Source organism: Beta vulgaris, chromosome 1 (assembly GCF_026745355.1).
Source record: "Beta vulgaris subsp. vulgaris cultivar EL10 chromosome 1, EL10.2, whole genome shotgun sequence".
Taxonomy (NCBI): domain Eukaryota; kingdom Viridiplantae; phylum Streptophyta; class Magnoliopsida; order Caryophyllales; family Amaranthaceae; genus Beta; species Beta vulgaris.
Window position 1 is genome coordinate 44,137,585 of NC_079202.1, and position 11,144 is coordinate 44,148,728.

The 11,144-nt window shown below is 32.7% G+C and overlaps 1 long non-coding RNA gene across 1 annotated transcript; it reads left to right on the forward strand.

Annotated features, from left to right (window-relative positions):
- Positions 1 to 8,711: 8,711 nt before the first annotated feature.
- LOC125496917 (uncharacterized) lies at positions 8,712 to 9,481 on the forward strand. The gene is made up of 2 exons (XR_007273327.2): positions 8,712 to 9,089; positions 9,175 to 9,481. It is a non-coding gene; the product is annotated as an uncharacterized LOC125496917 (long non-coding RNA).
- The last annotated feature ends 1,663 nt before the right edge of the window (positions 9,482 to 11,144 follow it).

The window sequence follows — 11,144 nt, forward strand, 5'->3', positions numbered from 1 at the left end:
GCACAGAAAGAATTGCATAATCATCCGGAAGATATGAGGTTGAGAAGACAAGAAAAGGAGGCCAGGAAAGCTTATCATGTGGCTCATAGAAACTTTACAAGTTTCTTAAGTAAAAAAGCCAAGGTGAGATGGCTTACAGAAGGTGATGACAGCACAAAACATTTCCATCAGAGTATCAAACTCAGACGTGTACATAATAGAATTAACACAATAAGAAGAGAAGATGGTTCTTGGGCTAACACTTCTGATGAAGTTGTAGCAGCTTTTGTGGATTACTATCAATCCTTGTTGGGTAGTAGTAATGAAGTGAAGAAGATAGAACCAGTTATTATAGCAAGAGATAGTGTGCTATCTACTCAGCAGCAACTGGAGCTCACTTTGAATTTTACAAGTGAAGAAATTAAAAATGCTCTCTTTTCAATACCTGATGATAAGGCTCCTGGATTGGATGGTTATTCTAGCTGTTTCTTCAAGAAAAGTTGGGAGTACATAGGTCATGACATAATAGAAGCAGTGAAGGACTTTTTCAGAACTGGCAAAATGTTGAAAGAGATTAATGTGACTGCTATCACTTTAATTCCTAAAATCAAAAGTCCAGTTGCAGTGGGGGACTTTAGACCCATTGCTTGTTGTTCAGTGCTGTATAAAACAATTACCAAACTTATTTGCACAAAGCTCAGCAGAATCCTCCCTCAGGTAATATCACCTAACCAAGGGGCTTTTATTAATGGTAGAAGTATAATTAGTAACATTCTTCTTTGTCAAGATTTGGTTAAGAGGTTTGGTAATAGAAGGAATCAAGCTAAAGGGCTCATGATGAAGGTTGATCTGAAGAAAGCCTATGACTCCATTGAGTGGGAGTTTGTAAAAGAGCTTTTAGAAGCTATGAAGTTTCCTACTCACTTCATAAAGTGCATTATGGAGTGTATTTCTACTCCCAAATTTACTCTCTTAATCAATGGGAGTACTGAAGGGTATTTTGAAGCTAAGAGAGGACTAAGGCAAGGGGATCCTATGTCCCCTCTACTCTTTGTCCTATGTATGGACTATTTGACAAGAATTCTGACATATATTGGAGAGATGCAGGAGTTTAAGTTTTTTACTGGGTGCACAGCAATGAAGTTGAATCATCTATGCTTTGCAGATGATTTGCTTCTTTTTTGTAAGGGTGAAGCCAAATCAGCTTACTTGCTCCTCCAAGGCATTAAGTTGTTTACTGAATCTTCAGGATTGCAAGCAAATAAAAGCAAATCAGCTTTGTACAGCACAGCCATAGCAGAAGATGAGATGCTGAGAATCTCACAATTTTCTGGATTTGTGAAGGAAAGGTTGCCTTTCAGATACTTAGGGGTTCCCATAAGCTCTAAGAAAATCAAAGCAGCAGATTGTGAAGCTTTGATTGAAAAAATGACACAAAGAATTAGAGTGTGGAGCTCTAGGAATTTGTCTTTTGCTGGGAGAGCTCAATTGGTCAATTCAGTTCTCATGAGCATTCATAGTTATTGGGCTCAAATTTTCGTATTACCTGGGATTGTTTTAAACAAAATTAATGAATGCTGTAGACACTTCTTGTGGAGTGGAAGAGCTTTGAGTGAGAAAAGTGTGCATGTCAGATGGGACAAGGTCTGTACTCCCAAAAAGAATGGAGGTTTGGGAATGAGAAACATCAAAATGTGGAATATAGCTGCAGTTGGTAAGCTAGTCTGGCACATTGGAGCTGAGAAGGATGAGTTATGGGTTAGGTGGGTGCATTCAGTATATATTAAGGATGCTAACTGGTGTACCTATCAACCACCAGCAGGTGCCAGTTGGATAATGAAGAGTTTGTGTAAAACAAAGGATGAGTTGCACTCTTTAGGAATGCATCAGTGGAGTATGGATAGATCTTACTCAATAAACACATCATACAAACAGATAACTGATGATGATCAACAGGTGCCTTGGGCACAGGGGATATGGAATAGAATGTCTCTTCCCAAGCATAGATTCATTGCTTGGCTAGGCATTATGGCCAGATTAAGAACAAAGGAAAGGCTATTTCAATATCATGTGAGTCTTGATAATAAATGCTGTATTTGTGGGGATGCAGTGGAATCACATGACCATCTCTTCTTTGACTGTGTGTTTAGTAAGAGATTGATGGCTGGGTTGCTTCAGTGGATTGGACTAACTGACAGAAGAAGGAATTTAAGTCAGTGGATAAGATGGATTAGAAGTGGCTACTCTGGATCCAAAATGAGGAAGCAGATCCTCCATGCTACAATTGCTGCTGCTGTGTACCAGATATGGAAGGCAAGGAATGAGTCCTACTGGTTAGATAAAGTCCCTAGAACAGATTGTATAGTTAAACTCATTCAATATACTGTAAAGCAACGTATACTATTGTGTAAATCTGTAAAGTGGAGTAGAAGAGATATAGAATGGAGTGAAACATTGTAACTAGATGGGGTTATATGGGCCAGATTGGCCTAGTGAGTGTTACTGTCCCTTGAGGATGTAGGGTGTATTTTGGTGATTTTGGTGAATATAATCTTACTTACTTACCAAAAAAAAAAGGAATTATAAATGAAAGATAAAGTAAAATAATATTATTATATCAATAGTAATCTATACAAATATATTAAAAGGCGTGCAAAAACAAGAAACTGTGCCACGTGGCGCTTTCCCTAGGGAGTTTTAGTTCATGTAATTCATGTACAATAAAAAAATTAAGAAATTGCATAGTATAGAATTTGATCCCAAGACCTCAAGTACATATACTAAAGTTTTTACCACTAGGCTAGGTTGTATTTAGTGTTATTATCATAAATTTTTTCTTGCCCGGGGCATAGCTCGGGCCTAATAACTAGTTAAACATTTATATTGCACACGCTTTAAGTGCGTGCCATTAATGTTCGCTTTGATTCCAGATCAGCTAAATTTCAAACCTACATAGAATTCAAGTTAGGTTATTTAGATCAGGTGAGTTTTTTATATTTAAGTCACTCGTGAGTCTAGTGGTGTCAGAAACAGATCTCTTCGCTGGGTCAACCTAATTCTGACCTAACTTGAACCTGGTTCGACCTGTGAGGGTCAGTCCCTAGACCTGATCGAAACCTGACCTAGGATTACCCAGACCTAACTGACACCTGGCAAGATTATATGTCGACCTGATCAGACAGACCTGCATTCAAACTCGAACCCGACCGTACTCAACCATATATTACTAAATTCAATTATTTTTTTATATTTACAAAATCATTTTAATATATTATTTTATAAAATTTCTTACATTTAATAATTAACTAAATAAAAAATTAAATTACATTACATTTAATTTAATTTAAGGGTTAAATTTTGAATAACATGTACTTGTTTATATTATCATTTAATTACCCAATCTCCCCATTTTCAAATAATATTAAAAAATATCTGATTAAACCCTATAATCCAAATTCATTATCCCATTTTAATATTCTACCAAAATTTCCCATATTCTCACAATACCATGGGCTAGCCAGTTATTATTAATGATGGAAGTCATAATTTTTTTAAAAAATTAGCTACGTCCCTTTAATCTAAGAGATGCAAATGATTTAAAATTTTACTTAAAATGTGAAGCAATTTTAAGGAAGAGATATACACAAACCAAGCATAAATCAACATATATGCAAACATAAATCTAATATTCAAAATTTTCAGTTGAACATGGGTAGATCTAAAATCAAAATCCTTGGTAATCACATTTCCCAAACTTAACATGGTAAATCGATATAAAATGAAGGTTAAGTTTATTTAAGGTAGCTTGCTATGATTTTGTTCTATTAAGGCAATGTAGTTTGTATGCAATCTAACATTGACAAGTTAATTACCAAGGACTTTGATAAAACCATATTAGTGGCTATAATGGATTGTTACCTTAAACTCAACCTTCATCTTATGTCAATAACCTTCATCTTATGGAAAGAATAAAACCATAGTAAGCTACCTTAAACTTAACCTTCATCTTCTTCACAACATACAAACTGCATTGAGGACCGATTAATTATGTCAATAACGCTTGCCAAGGATTTTGATCATATTAGTAGCTATAATAGATTGCAGCCTTCACTCCTCAATAATAAATGAGCTTGACCAGATAATTATGTCAATAACGCTTAATCAAGAACTTGCTAAATTTGGTTTTCTGCAAATCTTGTTCCATTAGCAAGCACCACCAACAATATTTATCATTTCTGAAAAAGCAAGAGATATTCTACATACCATATCATAGTACAATTAAATTAATAAAAATAGAAAAGAAAAAGATAGTAAACGAACAAATAAATTAATAAAAACAAGAAAAATGAATTACAAAATTCCAAATTATTCAGCAAAATGTACGCAAAAAATAATAATATACGAATTAAAAATCGAAAAAATAATATCTAAACAAACTAAATTGGTAAACGAATTAGGAAAATAATATACATTGACAGCCTAAATCAAAAAACTGAAAAAAATTCAGACTTGTTGAAGATTTCTACAATGTTTCTATGATACATTAAAAATCAAAATTATCATTATTCTCTATTTTTTTTAAAAAAAATCCAATATTCATCACTTTGAAATCAATCCTTCTCCCGTGTCGACGACAGATGGTGCAACCAACGGCGGCGGTGGCGGCGTAATCATTGACCACACTCACTCACTCTCTCAACAACAACAACAACAACAGTAGCAGCAACATAGCACCAACATCAACAGCGTTAACGGTGAAGAAAGCCCCAGCAAAAGACAGACACAATAAAGTAGACGGACGAGGAAGAACGATGGTGGTGGTGGTGAGGAGAGAGGGTGAGAGTCGTGAGAGAAGAGAGATAGAGGGAGTAGAGGAGGGTCAAAGGTTGATGGAGGTAGATGAAATATGGGGGGGAACACACTTCTTTTATACCTAATAACATTAGGGTTTCTAAATTTAACCTCATCCGTTGGATCGAAATCATCAACGGGTGAGATTAGATCCCATATTTTTTATCCTCTTTTATGTTTCAATACACAATTAATGGTTAGATTTTAATTATTCTCATATCAATGGTTCTAATTCATAATCCATGATATTATTCTTTAGCCAATAGAAAAATAGAATAACCTAGCACATGGATTGATGACCTAGCGCATGGATTGATAATCTTATATTCTTATAATCTTGATTGTTGTCGTCTTGGTTTAGTAACTTACAATATTTAATAATTAGTTAATTATTATTATTTCATTATAATTTTAAATTTTAATTATCTTTATTGAAGTTATTATTAGTATTATTTAAGTATAGCTATCATTTATTAGCATTGTATAACTATTATTATTAGATTATTATTATTATTATTACTGTTGTTATTATTATTATTAGATTATAATTGTGAATTTCTAGATTTTATTAGTCTCCGTATAGCGTTACTTATACAATTATCACACTATTACTCAATTAAGTAATAGTATATCTATATTCTAGTTAAGTGATGTATTTATTGATCTCGTCCGATAACAACTTGTTTCAATCCAAATACATGTTTTTAGTTTTGAAATACATTTCACATGAAGACTATTAGCTAAAATAGAGTATTATACTTGAATTAGCTTATAATATATATTGATACATTCATTAATCTTATCTAGTAACAACTTCTTTCAACTATCTAGGAACAAAATAGTGAGTTATTGAGTTGTTATAAGTTTAAGTGAGTAACTAACTAAATACTAAATTAACATATAGTTGTTAATAAGTTACCATCTAGTAACTTATTGACTTATGGTTGTTATGTTTACTATCATTTATATAAATTGTTGTTATATGTTTATTATTATTATTATTATTATTATTATTATTATTATTATTATTATTATTATTATTATTATTATTATTATTATTATTATTATTATTATTATTATTATTATATTATTGTATAGCATATGAACTCTCGTTATATTAACTTTGGCCTCATACAAACTGTTGTTGTAAGCATATGATTGTCATTTGTTATATTATTATAACATATCAAGAGTCGTTCTACTAATTTATAATCAATATAGTACTAGAATGGTTCTACTAATTTATAACATATCAAGAGTCGTTCTACTAATTTATAATCAATATAGTACTAGAATGGTTTATAATAATTTTATTCCCAATGTACTACTAAACTAATTAAACATGCTGATCAAATAGTTTGTTTATACTTCATCACATATAGTCAAAACATAATACACATATACCACGTCATATTTTTATTGTTATCGCTATTATTAGCATTGTTGCTACTATTACTGTTAGTATTTGTATTTTTGCTGTTATTGTTATTGTTAGTATTAGTATTCTTGTTTTTATTCGTATTACTATTGCTATTGTTAGCATTATTACTATTACTGTTGTTATTTGTATTATTATTATTATTATTATTATTATTATTATTATTATTATTATTATTATTATTATTATTATTATTATTATTATTATTATTATTATTATTACTATTATCGCTCTATGTTTATTATTATTACTATTCTCATTATCATCATAGCTATTTACAAACTTATATATCAATCATAATGCTTACAATAATAAATCATTTATATAAACCTCGAAAATCATCGTTTACTCGTTATTATTGTCGTTGGTAATATTATATAATATTAGAACATATGAAAAGTCGTTCGACTTCTTTACTCTTTAGAGTGGTTTTACGCATTTGATTAGTTGAAATGATAATTGACTAAGAGAATACACTAAATAAAACATCACGGTAAACAAATAAAGTATTTTTATTAGTTTTCAATTCGTTATCATCCATATATCTATCACACACACACATATGTATATGTATGTTGATCTTAATACTTTTAATAATATGATTCGTTTACAAAATCAATAACAAAATTAAAATGACCCAATTAGGAGTTAACCGAATTTGAATTGACGTTCAATAACGAATGGACCGATGCTTCACAATGATCGAAATAAGGTCATTAGTGATTCAACCCGAGTACACTTGACTCCACCCAAGTGTACATGAAACCCAAATACGATCTGCGCAAACCCGACTAAAAAATGTCCACGGGCAATCATATCCGGGAACGGATCGACTTGTAAATGAAACGTTCAGACCTGTTCGGCATCCAACACTCTAATGATTCAAATCTGATCGACCCATCAGTTAAACAAAAGCTGACCAATCACAACCTGGGACACTGACTGTCAGAATCCTGACATGTCCGGGTTTGACCTGGTTCGCCGCGGGTATATCCAGAACCTGTTTTGACACCACTGCTCGTAACTCGATATTTTACCAAAAAAAAGCAAACTTGACCCATGTTAATTACCTCTATTTTATAAATCAGTTGTCGGATCCATTCATTATTATACTTCCCCGACTTATCTTTAAACAGTCCGTTTTTGGTAAAGCAGGCCACACACAAACAAACCGTGCGGCCAAACAATTCTCATCCTCCTTCCTTCCTCAAATCTCCAACTGTTTTACTGTACCTCTTCCTCATTCCCCACCCCAATTCATCTTCTCCTCACATTTGTCATTTTCTCTCTCCTCCTCCCAACAAAAATCCTACTCCCTTCTCTCTCTCTCTCCTCAGTTTCTTCTGCCATTAAAGCTGCAATGGCGGACCACGAAGAGGAGCACCACGAGTAAATCATCGTTGATGGAGAAGATCTTCGACAAGATTCACGAAGTTCTTTGAGTTCGCGAACGGTGATTTCCCCGAAGACTGAAGATTGCAGGCAATGGAAAACTTCGGCGGCGATTGAAGAGAGGTATTCGACGATTTTAGTGCCGCATTTTTGCTAGTTGATGAGGCCATATGAACCTCGTTCGCGATCTAATGATGGTGGTGGGGTTATGGAAGTGGAGGCCTGTATTTGAAATAGTTTGATGAGGAGTTGAGAGGCCAGTGATGGTGGTTGGTTATTTGAGTCGGTGGTTGCGGTGGTGCTGTGGTGGTGATGATGAGGAGGAGGACGTGGTGGTTCCATGGTTCGATCAAAGAGAGGGGAGGGAGATTGAGAAATGGTTTGGTGTTTGTATAAAGTAACCCTTATAATGCAAAAAGTAACCCATACTTTCATTAAAAAGTAACCCTTCAACATTACAAAAAAACACCCTTAGCATTTGAAAAAGTAGTAACCCATAGTTTCAGTAAAAGTAACCCCTATTTACGGTAGAAGTAACCTCTTATAATTACAAAATGTAACTCATACTTCCGTAAAAGTAACCCCTTATCATTACAAAAAGTAATCCCGATTTCAGTAAAGTAACCGCTTAGCATTCGCAAAAGTAACCGCTTAGCATTCGAAAAAGTAATCCTTAGTTTCACTAAAAGTAACACCTAAAAATTAAAAGAAAAAACACATAGATTCAACAAAAGTAACCCCTGTTATGAAAAATAACTCATCTGAAAACGGATTCACAAGTAACTCCTGTTACGAAAAATAACCCATCCAAAAACGAATTTTACGCTTGGGCTATTTTTACAGGACACGGGTTTCATTGTAAAGCCTAGCTTGAGCTTTTTATTAGCCGATCATATCATTTGTTCAAAGTGTAGCCTACCTTATAAAAAAATTTGTGATCTTTAAAATAGGACAAAGTTGGGGCAAGTGTGCAGGAAGAGCTTGTTTGGATAATTTCTTAGAGTGACACGCAGCTTGTTACATAGATTGACACCTATTATTATCCCTTCTGTCACATACAGCCCCCATTGCTAGGTACCTATCGCTAAGCCTTACGTAACTTCTCATGATCACCCATATTTATATCTAGCGGTTGAATAATTGCAAAACAAAGCCCCTTAAATCTCCTCACATCTTCCTTTTTTGCAGTCTCATTTTTATTAGAGAGAACTAAAAAATGCTTCAAGTTAGAGAAAAGGTTTAAGACGCACTTAGTTTGGTATGATCTTTTGTAGTCTACATATATACTCGTTATAATCGTGAGAATATTAAAGATCGTGCCAAGCTGTGTGCGTCTTAAATTTCTTTATCTCTCCATCCCTCAAAATTTTGCATGAATTTAATTAATTATATGGTGAATTTGCATGCGACAGGCGTGCACTATTTGATGGTTTATCCTTTTGTGTAATGTTTTTCAATTGATTTATTTCGTTTCTTCTTCGTCACGTCATCTTTTTATTCGTTTGTTTACACAGGTAAGGAGAAATATGGATCCATGCATGCTGATGGACTATGAATCCAGCTTCAGTACAATAATATTCAAGACTTTCAATTTGTTGAGGCAGTTTTAATCATTTTTTTTTTCAGATCTAGGTATTCCGGTGCTGTTTTATACTCTTTCCGTTTTGTTTTAATTTACACATTTACCGTCAATGTAAAACTTTGAGGATATATATCCTACACATTTACAGTCAATGTGAAACTTTGAGGATATATATCTTTAGTTTTGTATTTGTAAAAATTAAAAAAAGTATATATTAATAAAATACATATTATGATGAATCTAACAAGATTTTTCATGACTATATTTTTTTCCGCGTATAAATCACAAATGTTGGTCAAAGTGAAATTTGTGAATAATGTAAAATATCAAAGTGTAACAATTAAAATGAAACGGGAGTTCCTAGAAATATTGGCTTTTACGTAAACACTAACAAAATAATTTGTGTGTCTAATTAAATCCATCCTAGGGTGAGTATGAGTTAGGGTGAATTAGTTCGTCGTCTTTGGTTCAAAAACCGCCCTATTAAATTAAACAAAGCAATTTTGAGGCTGCCTTATTTACTCTGTTGTGTTAGGTTTTTAAAGGGCTTTTTTTTTCCAAGTCCCAGTTATTGTTATTTGTTAATCATCTATCTTCTTTGTTTATATTAAACAATACTCCCTTCGTTTCAAAATATAAGTCGTTTAAGGTTTTTGCACATAGATTAAGAATTTTAGTTAATTTTTAGTTAGATTTGCATGGGTAATAAGAATTAACATTATTAAAAATTGTATTGATAATACAAAATAACCTATAAGCTTATCTTGATAATATAAAGTTGCATTTAATCTTACATTGGTATTGTAGAATGCCTTATAATTTGAAACAGCGGGAGTATAACAATAATGTCAAAATTATAATCTCAGCCCCCAGTTAATCTCTATATATTAGGTAGCTTGTCTTCACATATTAATGGACTTGTCAAAGTTCTATGTTCGTTTTTATTTATAGAAACCCCCTCTTTATTTAATTACGCAGATCGACTTTGGACTAATATTGAATATCATTAAACATTCACTGATTCACATATGGAGTTAGATTTTTGTATGATCGAGAATATAAATGACTAAAATTAAGTTCTTCACCATATTAGTTTTTTGAACTTAACCTTTTTTATAACTTAACAGTAATTTTAGTCAAGTTAAATGAATTTAGGATTTATTTATATGCATGTAACAGTTTGATGATTAGCTAAATAATGTTGGACAATGGAGGGTGTAAATTTTTTTTTACGAGCGAGGGTCTTTTTGTTGGTATAAGGGAGGACCCTTCCGTGATAGTTTCCCAAAAGCAAAACTTAATTATGCTTTTCTTTACATATACTAGTGGACTATGCCCGTGCATATTGTACGGTTCGTTATGGGCTGTGTTATTTGTGAGCATAATGTTATAAGTGTTTGAAAATAGAAAATATTAGGAAGTAGAGTTATAGGTAGACGAACATACAGAAGTTTTAATTTATACATGTTATATATATGCCAAAATATATTAGCAAGATAATATTATCTCGCTAATGTTTGCATCTTCAAAGTTAACTTCACTTGCATATATTTGTCCATAGTATATACGAATATGAAACTATGAAGTTATTTAAGTGTTAAGATGTTACAACTCTGAAATTTTCAAGTATTTAGAGATGTACTGGTTATATGCTTTGTTAGCTCTTTCAAGTCTTCTTGCTGAAACTTGCATCTTCGAAATTGGCTCCACCTGCTTTTATTTGTCCATATTATATACGCGCATAAAACTATATATGAAGCCAAGTGTTAGATGTTACAAAAACTGAAATTTTCAAGTATTCAGAGATGTACTGGTTATCTACATTGCTATGTCTTTGAAGCTTCAACAAGTTGCTTCCTTGATGTCAGAGACAGACACAACATTGAACTTCAGTTCTGAGGG